At 45.9% G+C, this 19,717-nt stretch overlaps 1 long non-coding RNA gene across 1 annotated transcript; it reads right to left on the reverse strand.

The window, feature by feature from the left end:
- Window positions 1-1,649: 1,649 nt before the first annotated feature.
- Window positions 1,650-14,048, reverse strand: LOC141407599 (uncharacterized). Its single transcript, XR_012417241.1, has 2 exons — window positions 13,789-14,048; window positions 1,650-6,636 (listed from the first exon to the last, which is right to left on the reverse strand). It is a non-coding gene; the product is annotated as an uncharacterized lncRNA (long non-coding RNA).
- Window positions 14,049-19,717: the final 5,669 nt, after the last annotated feature.

Consider the following 19,717-nt stretch of genomic DNA (forward strand, 5'->3'; position numbering starts at 1 on the left):
TTCCCTGTAGCCCACCTCTGCCCCTCTAAGTGATTGACACACTGCACTTGCCTTCCCTTCCAGGGGACCCCGCTGGGCCAGGTGTCATCATTGTTGGCTGTCTCTGACCCTCCCCGTGTGTGTGTGTGTGTGTGTGTGTGTGTGTGTGTGTGTGTGTGTGTGTGTGTAGGGTGTATGTGTGTCTGAGCATGTAGCTGTAAATAGTACTTTCCTGATTTAAAAATGCCAGGAAAATTCCAAAACACAGAGATTTAATGTTCATTTATTTCCTCGGGGCAATGTTGCCTCCATTAAAATGGTTTAAAAAAATGAATAATAGAAAGAACTCATTTTGTCAGAGGGGTACTCAACATGTTTGCATTTTTGCCCTCTATTCTTTGCCACGGTAGGAACTTGCTTTTTTCTGAGTGTACACACACACATACACACACACACACACACTCAGTGCCGTACTAGGCTCCTGCTGACTGTCGTATCATAGTCTTTCCTACAGAACCATCTCACCTCTCTCTGGGCTGATTGTCTTCTACACTCAATAAATGGTTCAAAGGCTCACAAATTCTGTACATGGGCCTTTGAAGAGGGCTGCACAATCTCCCAGCTGACCTCAGGGTGAGCTTCAGGCCACCGAAATGAGAAAGTGCACAGAGGCCCCTGCAGGGACCCTGGTGCCTGACACTTCCTCCAGAGCTAGGCTGCCCTGGTCCCAGCCCTGTAGCTCACAAGCTGTGTGACCTTGGGCAGGTGCCTTTCTCTTTCTGAATCTCAGTTTCTTCCTTGGTAACTGCAGATGATATTAAATAGCACGTGCCTCCTAGAGTTGGTGTGGGAGTAAACAGTTAAAACCAGAACAGTGTTTACAGCAGCACCTTAGGTAGAGCAGGGCAGGAGCTCCACACCTTGATCCTGAAGGCTCAGGCCCTGGGGCCTGGAGGCTCAAGCATCATTCAGAGCTTTACGACCACAAGTAGCCACGCTCCTGCCTGAGCCTGCTGTCTGGGCCTTCAGTGTCTCTGTGGTTAGGTCCCTCGGTGCTGATTCCTTTTTTAGGTTTCCAAGCGAAAGTTTCTTGTTGAACCTGTGAACCCTGACCTTGGACCCCTGCTCATCTGGCTCACCCGGATGCCACACTTGCTCTGTTTGGGAGTTCTCTCCCATCCCCACCCTTGTTTGGTGGCTGCTTCCATCAGACAGGTCCTCCTGGAAGTTCAAGGCTACCATCCCCAGACTGGGAGTGCAAACCCTGCTCAGGGCTCCTGTGGCCACAGGCACCCCCAAGGCAGAGAAAGAAGCCAGGAAGGAGAAGGCTCTGCAAACTCCTGGAAACAGTTCAGAGACGAAGAAAATTACACCACTTGAACTCTACTGGCCAGAGTCCTGGGAAAGGCAAACTCTCCTTGGGCCAAAGTGGAGGGAACCACCCCACCCCTCCACAGGCATCGTGCACGTGGCCCATTGGAATGCGCTGAGATTCACCATGACCTGATAAGGATGTGGGGGCTGAACGCTCAGCAGGAAGACTCTGAGCTGGACCCAGCCCCACCCTGGCGGTCCCGACCACAGAGCAGTCAGTTTGGAGCCATATGGCTGCCATTCCTGGTGACTTCCCAAAGCTACTGCAACTTTTTAAAAAGATAAGCACATTTCCATTGTGTTTTTAACATTCTTTAATGGTTTTCAGATTTCTTTTCAATATACACTTCCCCAAAAAAAACACTGTGAATAATAATAACCAGAAACCACCAAAACCTGCATGCAAAGTAATATGCTAAAATCTTCGCTCATTATCTTGTCTAATGTTTTATCATCCACATGAAGCAGGTAGTACTGTCATCCCCACTTTACAGAGGAGGAAACTGAGGCCTAGAAACAGGCACGCAGCCAGTAAGTGGCAGAGGCAAGACAGGAGCCCAGCTCCTTCTCCACCAACTATTTTGCTGGATCATCATCAGCAGCAGCGTCTTCTGGTGCCTGCTACACCATCCTCTGCTTCTCAGGGACATGTCTGAAGCCATGGAATCACTGTCCCGCCAGAGGCCAGGTTAGACTCAGTCCGTGAGTAGCCCACATTCTAGGGTGTCAGATGGAGTGTCTTTCTCCGTCCTGCAGCCACAGCTGTCAGCAGCACTCTCTCTCGCTGGCCTCCCAGGGCTTCCTCTGGGAAGCCCCCAAAGGCGCTGCAGGTGGCTGGCCTCCAGAAGCACACAGCTCTCAGAGCTCCAGGTGTTCCCCTGAGAACAACCTGCTTGGGCACTGCAGGTTGCTGGGGTTGCAGTGACCACTTCCTTTCCATTTCTGTTCTCGATGTCGTGAGGCAGTCTTCCTGATCTCTGCTCCCCAACTCCCTCCCACGGTTGAGAAGGCCCCGGCTCCCCATATTCAATCTCTCTCTACTTGAAACAGCTGGAGCGGTTCTACTTTCTCACGAACCCTGACCAAAGCCCCCCAGCCCCAGCTATAGCTCACAGGCTCCTGAGCACCACAGGCTCTCGAGGCTGACCTGGCTCCTCCACACACAACCCCTGCAGATCTCTGCTCACTCCAGACTCCCTCTGCCTCTGGCCAGGGCCCTGCTTTCCTGCCTTCAGGCTGAGTGCCCATTTCTCCAGGAAGGCTTTTGTGACCCAGCTTCATGTCCCTTGCACCCTGTGTATTCATCTTCCCGAATGATGCCAAGCCCTATGAACAGAGCGATTCTGTCTGGCTTTGTACACTATTGTACCCAGCACAGGGTCTAAAAACACTTTCTGCATAAATGAATGAGTGAATGAAAATATATTGAGAAGTCTTTGAGATCCTGATGCCATGAGTATAGAGAAAGAGAACATATGCAGCTCAAATCCATTAAAGTTTGATTGAAAATGCATATTGGCACTGACTCAAAGCTGGGTGGGCTCCATGGGGTACAAAGACAAGCCCACCAGGACCCGAGAGTTGAGGAGTATGAACAGGCACAGGTCTCCATGCAGCTGCAATCTGTTACAGCTTCTGGTGATTTCTGCCACCCTTTGTCCGTCTAGGGTCTGTGTTCCTGCCAAGAGACAAGCCAGTGGCAGGAAGGAGGCTCTTCCAGATGTCAGAAAGGCTTAGCAAATGGTTTACTGTAGTTCACGAAGTTTCTACAAGAGTAACCAATTGGCATCAGTTCCCTGAGCTGCCTGCTTAGAGAAGGAGCTTATGGCACTAAACCATTTTTGTATATTCCATCAAGATCTAGGAAAACAGATTTCCTTTTTCAAAAAGCAGACAAACTGTCCCACCCTGCAGTCAGTGAGTGCGGAGGGAGTGGGAGCCAGAGATCCACGAATTGCCAAGCCAGATTGCAGCTATAACCAGATTTTAGTTTGTGAAGGTCTTTTACAGACCTTTTTACACCCTGTCCACTGAGTATGAGTTACGCTGGAGAGCAAAGGAATTGGAGCTTTTCCACACCACGCATAGTCTGCGGTTGGCCCTCAGCAGGTGGCTCCCCTTGTGGAGGACTCTGCGGTGCCTGCACCTGAGCATTACTGGGGCCTGAGGTGTGCATGGAAGTGACTGCGGAGTTCTTGTCTGTAGAAACTGTTGAAAGTAACCACCTGAATTACTCCTACCATACTCTTTGACCTTTTGTTTCTTTTAAGCATAATGTCAGCACTGATTTGAAATAATCAAGTAACTTCAACCCATGTAAAAATCCTGAGTTGCTTAAAAAACAAAGAAAGGCTGCCCCCAAAGTGACAGGTTTTCTAACTTGCCTGTGTCTTTGCACCTATTTCCCCAGGATGCGGGAACGCCCTTTTCCCACACCCACTTCATTCTCCTCACGTTCTGAGAACATCCTCCTCTTGACTGCATTTCTTAGCCTACCCGGGCAGGGGAAGGTGGTCTCCCTTCCAGCAACCCCAGTTCCATATACATTTCTTTCTCTTAGAATGTCTGATGCTATATTGCATTTATTGATTTTCTTGTTTCTCTCCCTAGTAAACAGGACATTCTTTGAAGTCCTGCTGGCACATATGCCGTCCTCACACAACGCCTGTTGGATGATTAATTCATTTTAAGAGAGCAGATGAGCTAGGCTGTCTACAAATGTGTCGGATCCAGCTCCCGCCATCCTTCCTTCACAAAGCAGAGCTGGCCAAGCCTGTGCACCCACGGGCTGCCTCTGCTTCAAAGGACAGAGCCTGTGCAGTGAGCGTTTGGTCACCTGGTCACACACCTAGTGCTCGTCAGCGCATGGCCTGAGCGTTCTGCCCTGACACTCGCTGGCCTCTGGGCGCTTCTGTCTTTGACAACGCCCTGAACACTATGGGAAGGCTCACTAGCATTCCACTCCTTCCCTAATATGGAGTGGGTGTGATTTGAGGGGTTTGGCCCCCACCCCAGCTCCAGGGGTAAGTCACCTGGAGCTAATTTGCAGAATTTCATCTACAAATTAGTAGGAGAATACAAATAAGGAGAATTTCATCTCCTTAGCGCAAACAACATTGATTCAAGAATGATCAGGGATCCCAGCCCAAGCCAAGCCTTGCTGCAGCAATCAGTCGCTCTTGGGTTTGGGGGAATGATACGGCGTGTGTCCCACGGTGGGTCCACCCAGCGAAACCAGTATTCCTCCTTGATGACTTTGGAAAGAGTCTCTTGTTCCGGAGGGTGTGATGTGTGAGGCTGGAACCACGAGAGACACCAGCTTGAGAACAAAGCCAAACTAGGGGGCAGGCGGAGCCAAGACCAAGGAGGCGAGTCCGGAGCAAACATACTGGATCCTATGAGCCCCGTGACTGCTGCGCTGGGCTGACTCCTCACAAAGCATCCAGACGCGTCTCGGCCCTGCGTCCAAGACGCAAAGTTGTGCGGCAACCAAGCCTAGAGCTAAGCAGTCACCAGGAGTGGAGACAAAAGCAGTGACAGGATGGGAGCGAAAACACGGATGCCGAGAACGAGGCTCCCTCCGAGTGCAAAGCCAGCCGGGCGTTGTGCAAACGATCCCGGGTCTCTGCTGCCCCCTGGCGGACGCCGCGCGGGAGCCCAGAACCAGAGCGCTCTGCGCGAAGCGGACTCCAACTACACCGCCGCCTCCCAGAGGGAGGCCCTGGGAAGTCACTGAAAACAGCCTGCAGAAGAGTTCTCCTGTGTCACGTAGGGGGAAGAACAGTCCCTACCTGTTACATTGCAGTGAGGTTGACATGGCCAAAATGGATAACCGGGACCAGAGTTATTCTCCCACCTGAAAGAAGCGGGAGGAAACCGACAAAGCTATAGAGACAACCGTTTTCAAAGCCCAGCACACCCGATGCAGAGGGCAGTGACCCCCAATGCCCAGAAAGTTTCCCAGCCACACACAGGGAGTGTGGGGACCCCGGCAGCGCTTGACCCCATGAGCTCAACCTCACAACTTGAGGGACTAAGCCGAGTCCTCAGGACAGGCACGGCGTCCCTGGAAGAAGAAGGGGCTGTACAGACACAACTCCAGTGATTCGCAAAGGCTGAGGCCTGGGTGCAGCAGGGCCGCTCAGCACGCGCAGGCGAGGAAGCTGCCAGAGGCCCAGAAAGATCCCCATGGGGCTGGAGGGACGATCAGCCGGTGTTCGCACAGGGCAGGAACAGCGCCTCCTGCATCAGCCGGACTGCAGGCTCACCACTCAGGAGGCACAGGACAGCCCTGCTTCAGGGGTGGGAGCAGTTATTACTAAACGCAGCTCTAACCCCATCTGAGAAACGTCAAAGGCAGGACCGGAAAGGATCAGACTATTACAAAGTAACTTAACCGTATCCCGGAACAAAGCCCAAAAATATATACAGGAAAACAAAGATATCCAGCACACAAGAAAAAGGTGACAATGTCTGCCAACCAGTAAAAATGACCATGCATGAGGTGAAGGAGAAAAAAAATGACCCATAATGAAGAGAAAATGCAATCAGTGGATGAAGTGCCAGGACACAACCTGTCAAAATGGGTGGGATTTGGCTAAAGCAATACTTAAAGGGAAAATGATAGCACTACACTAGGTTAAAAAGGAAGAGGGATCTCAAATCTCACCTTCTGCCTTAAGAGCGAATTAAACCCAAAGTAAGAAGAAAGGAAACAAGAAAATTCAGAGCATAGTCCAGGCGTAGCGGCTCACACCTGTAATCCCAGCACTTTGGGAGGCCGAGGTGGGCAGACTACTTGAGGTCAGAGGTTCGACACCACCCTGGCCAACATGGTAAAACCCTGTCTCTACTAAAAATACAAAATTTAGCTGGGCCTGGTGGCACACACCTATAATCCCAGCTACTCGGGAGGCTGAGGCAGGAGAATAGCTTAAGCCCGAGAGGTGGAAGCTGCAGTGGGCAGAGATCACGCCACTGCACTCCAGCCTGGGTGACAGAGACTCTGTCTCAAGAAAGAAAGAAGAAAGGAAAGGGAAAGGGAAAAGGAGAGAGATAGAGAGAGAAAGAAAGATCACAGCAGGAAAGGAAGAGAAAGAGAGAAAGAACAGAGCAGGAAAGGAAGAGAAAGAGAGAGAGAAAGAGAGAAAGAAAGATGATATCATAAATCAGTGGAATAGAAAGGAGAAAAACAAAAGGGACAAATCAATGAAATTAAAAGCTGGAGTTCTTTATTTTTAGAAGATCAATAAAATTGATAAACTCCTGGTCAGGTTGATCCCCCTAAAAAAGAGAAAAGACTCAAATTACTAACATCAGGAATGGGAATTGTGGTATCTATCACTATAGATTCTACAGATGTTAAAAAGAACATTAAGAGAATATTATGATAAACTTAAGACCAATATATATGACAAATTAAATACAATAGACAAATTCCTTGAAAGACACTATCGGCACTTACTCAAGAGTAAACAGATAATCTGAATTAGCCTTATGTCTATTTTTTACATTCAATTTGTACTTTAAAACCTTCCTACACAGAAACCTCCAGGCCCAGATAACTTTATTATCCAACTTAGGAAGAATAAATATCAATTCCATACATACTCTCGGAAAATCGTAAGACAGAATACTTATCAAATTGTTTTACCCTGGTACCATGACCAAAGACATCTCGATGAACATGAAAGCAAATTTTGTGTGTGTGTGTGTGTATATATATATACACATATATATATATACACACAAGTATATATATATACACACACACACACACACACACACACTGTATTTTATCTTATTTTATCTTATCTTATTTTATTTGAGACAGAGTTTCACTCTTGTCCCCCAGGCTGGAGTGCAATGGTATGATCTCAACTCACTGCAACCTCTGCCTCCTGGGTTCAAGCGATTCAGTTGCCTCAGCCTGCCGAGTAGCTGGGATTACAGGCACGCCACCATGCCCAGCTAATTTTTGTGTTTTTAGTAGAGATAGGATTTCACTACGTTGGCCAGACTGGTCTCAAACTCCTGACCTCAAGTGATCTTCCCATCTTGGCCTCCCAAAGTGCTAGGATTAAGGTGTGAGCCACCGACCCAGCTTCTATATATATACTTTATACTAAAATACACTTTAAACAAAATTTCAGCAAATGAAATCAAATCCAACAGTATATGAAAGATCATGGCCAAATGGGTTACCTGCCAGAAATGCAAGGTTGATTTATAATTTGAAAATCAATTAATGTGATTCAGCATACTTTGAAATTAAAAAAGAAAAACCACATAAGTGTCACAATAGACATAGTAAAAGCATTTTCAAAAATCTAACATCCATTCTGGACATAAACTCTCTCAACAAACTAGGAGTAGAAGGAGCTTCCTCAACCTGATACACGGCCTCTACAAAACCTTCTGTTCACATTATGATTAATACTGAAAGACTGAATGCTTTTCCCCTAAGATGAAGAACAAGATAAAACTATGTACTCTTACAACTTCTTTTCAACATTTTTCAACATTTTCTAGCAAATGCAATACAGCAAGAGAAAGAAATAAAAGTCATTGAGATTAGAAGGGAGAAATAAAACTGTCTTTATTCGTAGATAACATGATTTTCTGTACTTAAAATTCATTGGGGCCTACACAAAAAGATACTGGAATTAATAAGTGAGTTTAATAGGTTGCAGGATAGAGGATCAACATACAAAAACCAATTGTTTTATATTTTCACTAGCAATGACAATCAGAAATTAAAATTTAAATCCAGTATCATTCAAAATGGCATCAAAAATATGAAATACTTAGGGATACATTTAACAAATGATATGAATGAACTGTACACTAAAAACTATAAAACATTGCTCAGAAAAAAAATTTAAAGAGCTCAAAAAATGGAAGATACGTTGCATTCATGGATCAGAAAATATAATACCACTAAGATGTCAATTTACCCTCAAATTGATCTAAAGATCAAAAGACCTCCTCCCTGCACCCTAGATTACTGTCTACCTCCTGGCATCTCCACTTGAATGTCTAATACCACTAATATGTCAATTTGCCCCCAAAATGAAAAAAAAAATTAAACTTCCAGAAGAAAATATAGAGAGAACTATTTGTGAGAAGCTTACTGAGCCGATTCATTCAATGAAATGCCACTCAGCAGTAAAAAGAAATGATCAGTCCCCATATAAGCCCCCAAAGCAGGGAGTAGGGGGGTTTGTAGAAACTGACAAAGTGATTCTGAAAGTCAGATGTCCCTAAATAAGAAGAGCTACACCTTACACATAGCATGAACACATAAGAACAACTGAGATTTGACAAACGTGCAAAGGTAATTCAACGTGGGAAAGATAGTCTATTCCAGTCTATCAAATGGAAACAATTTGATATCCATATGAATCAAAATGAATTAAATTCATATTTTGCAGCACCTACCAAAATTCACTCAAAATAAAACAATGAATGTTCTATAAGAATATATAGGAGGAACTATTTGTGATAAGCTAATGTGGTGATTCATTCAGTGGAATGCTACTCAGCAGTAAAGAGGAATGAACCATCGATACAAGCAACAAAATGGATAAAACTCATAATCATTGTGCTGACTGAAAGTAGTTAGACAAAAAGGGGTTTTTGTTAGATGCGATTTATATAAAATTCAAGCAGATTAAGCTATACTGATGGAAAGCAGGTATTTTGTGGAGAGGTTCCCCACGTGCAGAGAGGCGATGGGGAGGGCAGAATGAAGGATTACAAGGGACAGGAGGCAATGTGTGGGGTGATGGATAAGGCCACTATAGTGACTGTGGTGGTGATTTCATAGCTGTAGACATATGTCAGAACTTAGATTGTGCACTTTAAACATGTGCAATTTATTTTGTTTATACCTCAATAAAGCTGTAAGCATTCACAAGGAAGGAAGACAGGAAGGAAGGAAGGGAGAGAGGGAGAAGAGGAGATGCAGGGAGGACGGAGAGGGAGGGACAGAGGAATTTACAACCTTGTGGAAGGAAGGAAGGAGGTAGAAAGGGAGGAAGGGAAGGAGAGGATTCACTCCCTTTTGTCACATGTTCAGACTCTCATTTACTGTCATCACTGAGCGTTTTCTCTACAGAAGCTTTCTCCACCTGACCTTTGGGACACTGTGTGCCTGTAGTTTTCCTCATACTTTCCTGGTCTTTCTCCTTCCCTCAACACTGCCTCAACCTCTCAACTGGCAGCACCCTAAAACTCAGACTTCTTTTCTCTAAGTCACCTCCTTTGGTGAGCTCACTGGATTTCATAGCTCTGAATCTCATCTCTACACTGACCACCCTCAAATGTCTCCCTGTAGCTCAGACCTCCTCCCTGAACGCTAGAGTCCTCTCTAACTCGTGGCATTGCCACTTAAATATCTAGTAGAGATCTCAAACTTGGCGTTTTCAAAATTCCCACAAACTATGCTTCCCACTATCTCCCCATCTTAGTAATTCCGACTGCTCGAGTTAAAAATAGCACACACACAACAAAACAAACAAACATAAAAACACAGAATTACCCTTGGTCCCTCTCTTTTTCTCATTACCACTTCCAAATACTTTGACAAATTTGTCAAGTATATCTTCAAACTTTATCCAAAATCCAACCACTTCTCACCACCTGTAGCTACAGCCCCGGCTCAAGCAGGAGTGATTGAGTGTCTTGTCCCATCCCCCTGCCTTCACCCCTGCCCCTCACTGGCCCTCAATAGAGCAGCTAGAATCTCTCTCTCATGCCAACTCTTACAGTTTTTTTTTCTCTCTCTTTACAACATTGACCTGAACCTGAAACACTGTGCCAAACAGAAACAGTGAGAATGGGTGCCTTAGTCCATTTGGGCTGCTATAAAAAATACCCTAAACTGAGTGCCTTATAAACAACAGAAATTTATTGTTCACAGTTCTGGAGGCTGGGAATTCCAACAAGATGCTAAAAGATGTGGTGTCTGGTGAGGGCATGCTTTCTGCACATAGTCTCACTGTGTCCTCACACAGTAGAAGGGATGAGGGGGTCTCCCTCAGGGCCCTTTTATAAGGGCCCTAACCCCATTCCTGAGGGTTCTGCCCCCATGACCTAATCACCTTCCAAAGGCCCCACCTTTTAATACCATTATCCTGAAATTTTCAACATATGAATCTGGGGAGGCCTCAGACATTCAGACCATAGCATTGGACACCCTTATTTTGTTTGTAATTCCAGAAGAAACGGGTCTTATGTTTCTCCATTAAATATTAGGTTTGTGGTGGGTTTTTTTAATATAACTTTTGCCAAACTAAGGAAATTTCTTCCTGTTCCTAGCTTTCTATGCTTTTTTAATCATAAAAGTTGTTGAATTTCATAAAGTACTAGTTCTGTATTAATTTTAATTGCCATGTAATTTTTCTTCAGTAGTCTTTTAATATGGCAATATTTTTAACAAAAGATTTTATGACAATTTTTCCAACGATGAGTCACCCTTGTATTCCTAGGTGGCACCCTACTTAATTATAATATTTTCTTAACAAAAGACTTGATTCATTTAGACAAGGTTCAGTTTTTTTCTTCAATGTTGATATACTAATCAATTGAAGTCCACTTCTCTTTATATTTATTGTTCTTATCTGATACTTGACTTATAAATAAATCACATTAGATTCATAAAATGAGCTACACAACTTTCTCTTTTCCTATCTTATGGAACCACTTATAAAGATTAGCAATTAACCATTCCTGGAGTTTAGTAAGATTCATCTATAACCCATCCGGGCTTGGGGCTTTGAGGAGGGGAAATCTTTGAATAACACCTTACTTTTCTTAGTAGTTATTAGTTTATATAACTTTTCTAATATCTTCATCATTAAGCTTTGCCTCTTAGTCTTCCAAAACTTTTCCTGTTGAATTCAGTTTTTCAAGTTCATTAAAATACAATTGAATGCACTGTGAGTGTTCAACTAACAGGAAAATGCTGATCCTTTTAGCTATGTTCACACACTAATCTGGGCTTATTTGAATAGGCCACCCTTCCTCTCAGTTGAAACAGAAAATCGTGTTGTTTGATAACATTGTTTCCCTACATCATTCACGTCCCTAGAATTATGTAGGACAAATAACATCTCCAATAGATTGTGCACCCCACGTCCCCCCTTGAAAGACTATATTGTTTTAATAGAAATTTCCAGAGCCCGTGGCTTGCCTAGCTTCTTTCTATGATGAAATATGGGTGCATCGTTGACAGCCTTCCTCATAGCCTTGGTATTGCTCATCACTAAGGGCTGATGCTGTGGCTCCCACATTCTCAAGACACATCCCTCCCCAGTCAGTGCCTAGTGCATTGCTCAAATGATGTCGCTATATTGATTACAATTAAACATGTTATCTCTACTGTGTTACAGTAAATCACAGATTCACCAGAGAGAACAGTTACCTAGGACTCCCAGTTAACAGTAATATCTTTCTGGCATACCTGCAGTTTGGAGAATGACAAGCTGAAACCATAATAACTATTATTCACTGAGCACCTACAATAAGCCTGACATAAATTGGCACCTGAGATGTGCTACCTAGAAGCTTTATTGAAGCCACACAAGGAAAGCCTTAGTAACTTTGGTCATTTTTTTTTTTCTTTTAAAGACAGGGTCTCATTCTGTTGCTCAGGATGGAGTGCAGTGGTGCAATCATAGCTCCCTGCAGCCTCAACCTCCTGGGCTCAAGCGATCCTCCCACCTCATCCTCCTGAGTAGCTGGGACCACAGGTGTACGCCACCATGCCCAACAATTTTTTTTTCTATTTTTTGTAGAGATAGGGGTTTCACCATCTTGCTCAGGCTGGTTTTGAACCCCTGGCCTCAAGCCATCTTCCCACCTCAACCTCCCAAAGCATTGGGGTTGCAGGTGTGAGCTACCACTCCCGGCTTGCTTCATTGATGAAGAAAATATTGATCACATAGGTTAAGTGACTTGCCTGAGGCCACTTAGAGAATAAGTTAGAGCAGGGATTCAAATTCAGATCCACCCATTTTTTAACTGCCCACTGAGATCTAGACTTTTTTCAACAAAGAATTTTTGAAAGAATAGCCTAAAATCAAATGGTTTCTGCCAAATCAGGTATGCCTACTAATTTTTAGGCTCCTAGTTACCATCTTAAGTCCTGGATAGCTATTAAGTGGCATGCCTATGCTGGCTCCTGTCTATTAAAAGCAGTTGTCTGGAGTCTAGCACTGAGAAGGATTGTGCAGCTGAGCTTGGGCTAAATGAGAAATTGCAGAGATTGGATTCTAATGCCATTTGTATTTATCAGAGTTCTCCAGAAAAACACAGCCATAGGATATATACATATGAGAAGAGATTAGGAATTGGCTCACACAACTGTGGGGGCTGACAATTTTCAAAGTAAGCTGAAAGGCTAGAAATGCTGGCAGGAGTTAATGTTGCAGTCCTGAGTTCCAGGACAGTCTGCAGGCAGAATTCCTTCCTCCCCAAGGGACCTCGGTCATTTCTCTTAATGCCTTCAGCTGATCAGATGAGGCCTGCCCACATGCTGAAGGGTAATCGGCTTCTCTCAAAGTCTGATTTAAATGTTTAAAAAATACCTTCGGCCGGGCGCGGTGGCTCACACCTGTAATCCCAGCACTTTGGGAGGTTGAGGTGTGCGAATCACGAGGTCGGGAGATCGAGACCATCCTGGCTAACATGGTGAAACCCCGTCTCTACTGAAAATACAAAAAATTAGCCGGGCATGGTATCGGGGGCCAATAGCCCCAGCTACCCGGGAGGCTGAGGCAGGAGAATGGCATGAACCTGGGAGGCGGAGCTTGCAGTGAGTGAAGATCTTGCCACCGCACTCCAGCCTGGGCAACAGAGCAAGACTCCGTCTCAAAAAAAAAAAAAAAAAAATACCTTCACAGCAGCCTCTAGACTAGTGTTTGACCAATCAACTGGCAGTATATCCCAGCCACATTGACACATAAAATTAATCATCACACTATCAAGATCAGGAAGACAACATTCCGTAACGGTGTATCTCAGACTTTAGCATGAATAGGAAGTCTCTGATGGGCTGGTTAAAGCATGGATTGCTGGGCCCCAGCCCCAGAGCTTCTGACTCAATAGAGCAGGGCTGTGCCTGTGAGAGTTTCCTGAGATACCGATGGTGCTGGCCCAGGCCCACACTTCGAAAACGCCCCTGAATGGTGTCATTGCTACATTGCTGAAGTGATTACACTGAAGCATTATGAACAATCATCGTACAATACGTTTCTAATCTACAGTTTATATATAATAAAAACAATTTGAAAAATTTCTGAACACCTAAGTTTTCAACAAGAAAAACTTTACTTTTAACCCAGGAAAATATCCACCCGGTCCTTAGCTTCTCTTAGGATTATAATACAAAGTTGTCTCAGAGGATTATAATAAAAAGTTGTAATCACATACCTTCAATCAATATTCCAAAGTAACAGAGACATGTCACTCACAGAATTAGGAGTTGGGCCACCCTGGTTGGACAAGGTCACAGTTCTCAGTTTGTACAGCTGATCAGAGCCAGATCTCCTGATTTCTGATGCATCTCTCCCTCAGGCCTCGGTTTTCATGTCCATAAAATGGGATAGTTTGCTTGTGCTCCCTCCAGACCTGAGAATTCTCCTACCCATGGTTTACGTATCTTGACTCAGTTCGATGCAGAACATTCAGACAGGTAGTACCGTCAGAGAGGAAATGGTCTGCCTGTAAGGCGGGACCGTGGGTGAGGGAATCTGTGCCAGAGGGCACTGGGTGGAAATTTCATAGGGAAGATTCAGATTGCAGATTGGACACTTCATTTCTCTCACGCTGTGAACTTCTACAAGTCCCTGAATTACAGACCCCATTCCTGGGACAAAGCTTAAAGGAAAGAAACAAACTTTAAAGAAATATAGGAAGGTGCCTTTGTTACTGTAACGATTATGGATATCTGTTGTAAAAATAATACTCATTGAGCCCATACATCTTACTTGCAGAAATCCAAAGCTATGTTATTAAAGCTGTTTCAGGGTTTCAGAAGATAAATAAATCGAAGGTCTCTAAACCTTCAGCAAAACTGAAGGTTCCAACTTGGATTAATCTGGAACTGAATGTCACATTGAATCCTGCCAAGGCTTGGCAGGGCCCCAGGCAAGAATGGTTTACATTCCATCCAGAAAAGCGGCTTTGGGTCCTGGAGGAACCAGTGGTTTGTTTCAATGCAGCCCTGACTGGGATAGCTGGATGGGAGTGTTCCCCTGGGTGGGCTTAGGTGGCACAAGTGAGATGACGGTCACCTGGTTGGAGTCCCAAAGCACTGCTTAGCTCTCAGTCACTGTGACTGGTAGAAATGCCACCAGTTTGTGCAACGAAACAAATCTACGTCTATTCCCTATGAAGCTGTGATTCCTGGTGTAGTGTAGCACACACAACCCAAAGGTCAGAGTTGAGACTCACTTCCTGCTCTGGGAGTTAGTGGACACGATCTTCAACTTGAAGCCAGAAGAACTGAGTTTAACACCAGGCTCTGCCCCCTCAAGAGCTCTTTGATTTGGGCAAGTCAAATAGCCCCTCGGACTCTTCGGTTCCTCATCAGTAAGTGAGGCTAAATTCCCATCCCTGTGGGGACTCCTCAGGCGACCCCTCACCAAGAGTTATTAAGGTGCAGCTTCCCTCACTGTTAATACCTACAGTTCATGCAGATCAAAGAAGACTTTAGACCCAACTTGAGTGGCTTTTAGAGTTATGTCACAAAGGCAACAATATGACATAAAGTACTCAGCACCTTTCCCCACCTCACCATCAGTGGAAGCCTGGTCCTTAATTGTTTGTGGTGTTCCAGGATGCCAAGGAGGCTCACCCTGTGCTAAGGCGTCACTTCAGGGGACCAGGAGAGCTATAAGAAGAGGTAGGTGGGAAGTGGTCATGAAAGAGGGCCTGCCAGAGCTTTTAGGGGAGGCCAGAAGAAGGACCGTGGCCCATGAAAGGGTGAGGAGAAGGCCATGCTGACAAGGACAGCAGTATACATGTGTAAGGATTTTTGGAAATCTTCTGCTGTGTGTTGCGCCCCCCGATATTCCAGCCCTCCAAAGACTTAATGAAAGTCTTATGTTATCTTAAAACACTTTTGGAGTAGAAATTATATTTATCTTGATGCATCACAATGCTAAGACTAGAGCTTAAGGCTGAGGCTGACAGGCCTAGATAACTTCGGGTTGCATATACTTAAATTAAGAGTCAGCACATTTTAGGATGAAGCTTCAGGCATACATACATACACAGTAATGATCATGAAAACAATCCCCAGCATCTCTACAGACTCCAGCATTTTCGAAATGCTTTCTCATGTTAATGCAAGTCCATTCTATGTGTTAAGCAAAGCATAGGCTTTGCTCCCCTGCAAAGCTGGACATTGAATGCAGAGGCTACTTTTCCTAAGCAGAGTAACCAAAAGAATTCCATGTCCAATTACAGCAGGATAAGGAAAGCTGTGAGGTATTTTATTAATTAGAAAATGCTGGATCCTCCTGTCTAGCTGAGGTAAGGATGAACTTTGACCTCAGAGCCTGCATATGGCAGTATTTATGCAGAGGCATAGTCCCATATACACAAATAAATATGGTTGTCTTTAACATATATGTGTACACACACACACACACACACACACACACATCTCACTTAGCTAGACACACAGCCCCATCTTGAGGGCAGAGAATGGTCCTGTCTTTCCAGTTCAGCTCTTCCAGTGTCCAGGGGCGACCAGTAAGTGTTGGTGGTGGAGAGAATGGTGCTAAGGAGAATGGGCCCATCAGTGTTCCTAGACTGTTCGCGGGAAACAGAAGCCATCTGATGATGTGTCACCTATCTCTGTGACTGGGTGAATGAGTTGGAGTGGGGGGGCAGCTTTCGAGCTTTCATACAGCTCTAAAGACAAGGCTGGTCCACCTCTAGTCTGAGCTCCATACCAGGCTCTTGCCAGCACCTTCCTCCCTACTCGCCAGTGAATGAGGTTCTTCTCATTACCTGAAGGCATTACTCTCCCCTCTCACACGCGTGTATTTCTGATGTGTCTATACATCAGTTCTGGGCCTCAATCCACCCATGTTAGCCCTCGTCTACAGGTCGCCCTTGTGTTTCTCACTGTGCCTGACAAGGGCACCCCAGCAGGGCTCATGGGTGTGAAGGCAACATGGTTACCAGGGCAGGGGTGCATGAGGGTCCAGGAAGGAGGACATGGAAGCCACAGGTGGTGGGCCAAGGCCTGACCTGCACAGGGGAACCAGTGCCAGGACAGTGCCTAGAAGATGCCCACTGTGTGGCCAGTTCTGGTCACTCCCCTTACAGTAAGGGTACCATGAAACAAAAGGAAGAGAATCAACGGGCAGAACTAACCTCACACACTGGGCAGACCACGCATGAAATGTGATAAGTATAAAAACACAATGGCATCTCAGGTCTACCAAGCCACGTCACTGCTACAGTATGGGCCAGCAGAGCAACATCCTACCGGGTCTGGGGCCCCCTCGGCTTTCCAGGCCTGCTGAGGGGGCTGGTTCCTTTCACTCCCCCTGTGTCCCCTACCCTGCTCCAGCAGCACAGTGTCCCAAAGCTCGGTACCTATCAGCTCAATCCACAACAGTGCACAGTCCCCTTCTCAGTGGAAAGACTTCTGTCCTAATCGCCCACTCCAGCAGGGCTGGCAGGTGTACGACTGTCAGGGGTTCTACCCCTGCCTTCAGTCTCCAGGGCTCCAGCACCCTGCACCGAGCAGGGACTGCAAGAGAAATGCTCCTCACCAGCTTCCTTGTATCCAGTCCAGATTCCTTTCTCCTTCAAGGACAGGTGGGAAGTTTACATTTCCCAGGCTCCTTCCAAAAGTAAGGAAAAGCTAGCAATTCTCATTAATCAAAACGACAGTAAGTCTGAGCAGACAGGACTTCACTTCTCTCACTGTGAGGTTCTACAAGTCCCTGAATTACAGCCTAAATTCCTGGGACGGAGTTTAAAAGGAAAAAGCAAACTTTAAAGAAATATAGAAAGACGGCTTTGTTACTATAACTATTATGGATATCTGTTGTAAAAATAATACACACTGTGCTCATATATCTTACTTGCAGAAATCCAAAACTGTGTTCACCTAAGCCACATTGAGAGCTGAATTATCACTTGTAAGAGACCAAATTATTTTATCAAAGTAACAGGATAACTTTCAAATGCGTGTTTACTTGTGGGGCTGGATCAACAGCCAGAAAATATCTAAATGAGAACTCAGATTCATCTAAACTTGACATTTTCCGTTGATCTAATGGCTAATTTGTATTCAGTCCACTGACTCTTCAATGGCTTCTAATTAGGAGACAAGCAGAGAATTCCGAGTCCTGTGGTTTGTGATCCGGGTGCCTTATCTCCTAGATGGTTATAGGCTATCCAGGTGGAGTATTGGAAAGTGGGACAAATGAAGGCAGGCCTGGAAAGGAGATGAAAGGAAAGACCGTGGCGTAGAGTGACTATAGTTAATGACAATGTATTGTATATTTCTTTCTTTCTTTCTTTCTTTTTTTTTCTTGAGATGGAGTCTCACTCTTTCTCCCAGGCTGGAGTACAGTGGTGCAATCTTGGCTCACTGCAACCTCCGCCTCCCAGGCCAAAGCAATTCTCCTGCCTCAGCCTCCCCAGTTGCTGGGACCACAGGTGTGAGCCACAATGCATGGTTCATTTTTATTATTATTATCATTTTTTAGTAGAGATGGGGTTTCACCATGTTAGCCAGGCTGGTCTCGAACTCCTGACCTCAGGCAATCCGCCTGCCTCGGCCTCCCAAAGTGCTGGGATTATGGGCATGAATCAGTGCACCCGGCCTGTGTATTTCAAAATAGCTAAGAGAGGACTTTTAATGTTCCTAACACAGAGAAATGATAAATGCTCTAGGTGATAGACACTCCAATATCCTGACCTGAACATTACATGTTACATGCATGCAACAAAATTTCACGTGTATCTCATAGATATGTACAAATATGTATCAATTTTTTTAATTTTAATTTTTTTTTAAAGTGTGCTAGAAAGCAAAAATTAGATACTGCACAGCAAGGTTTGAGTTAAAGGCAGTGCTGGAACACAGAACAAACCCTTGTGGCCATGCCTCTCAGCCAGGTCAAGGACCCATTCCTGCAGTCAACAGCTGGGAAGGCGTGGAACCTGGAAGGGGTAGCCTGGGGAGGGAAAAAGACCGCTTGGAGGTAGAGGGGAGGCCTGCGTTCTCACCACCCAATGGCAGAGATAAGGCGTTGGAGCAGCCAGAGAGGAAAAGTCCCCGTGACGCAGCGGCGCTCTGCCAGTGCGCATGCGCACATGTGGGTGAAGCCCCGCGCGGGGGTTGGATCTGTTTCCCTCAGCCTCGCTGAGCTGCAGGAAGATCGGTATTCAGGCAGACAGCATATGCAGTTTGAAAGAAAGCAAAGTGCTTTCTTTGAAAGTGAAGGGGAGCGGAACATGCCACCCCAAAATCTGCCACTTTGGCATAAGGATTGAGTGGAGCTATCGGCAGTTGAGAAGAAGCAGATACAAGAGAAGCTCTCCGCCCTCCCCTATTTACCAAAAAGCAGGACACAAATTTGTCAAGGTGTGCTCCCGCCCCTCTCTACCGGGAAGGATGGAGTTAATCACCAGACACAACCCGAGCTCCTCCTCAACCTGGAGAGGGCACCATAGGAACCTGTACAGCACGTCCTGGTCCTGCTGAAGCCCTTCCCTTCCCTCAGCTCCCCATAGGGTGGCCTTCCCGCTCTGCGCCTCCCCAGAAACTCAAGCCCTTCTCCTCTGTCTTGTCACTCCTGTAAACAAGCATTCTCTTGTGAGGTGCTATGAAAACTCGAGCTCTGGCCGCCCCTTGGAGTTACTCACTGCGGACTTTCCCACGGGTGTGCGTGATGCACGTGGTAATAAACTCGTGTCTGTTTTTCTCTTGTTGATCTGCCTCTGTCAGTCTCTTTTAGAGCCCCAGCCAGAGAACCTAGAGGGGTAGAGGAAAAAGATTTTCTTCTCCCTACAGAATCAGACAGGCCTGCTCTCGAATCCCAGGGATGCTGGGCACTCGCTGGGTGCTGCTGGTGGAGCCTCTTTCTACCTGTGTCCGACTGTCCTCATTGGCAAGGCGAAGGCAGCAAACACCGCCTGGAACAAGCCGGCTCTCCACAGGCTCAGCTGTTTGCATCCTCTCTCATCCCTGTCACTCCCTCATCTCTGAGGGTGTCCCGGGGACGCTGCTGCCCTGTGGGCACCTGGGACGGTTCTGCCTCATTCCCCCCACTCCCCATGCCCAGGGTGGCTCCAGGGGGCACCCTTAGAGAATCTTTCCCCATCC

This window comes from Macaca fascicularis, chromosome 9 (genome assembly GCF_037993035.2).
Source record: "Macaca fascicularis isolate 582-1 chromosome 9, T2T-MFA8v1.1".
NCBI lineage: Eukaryota > Metazoa > Chordata > Mammalia > Primates > Cercopithecidae > Macaca > Macaca fascicularis.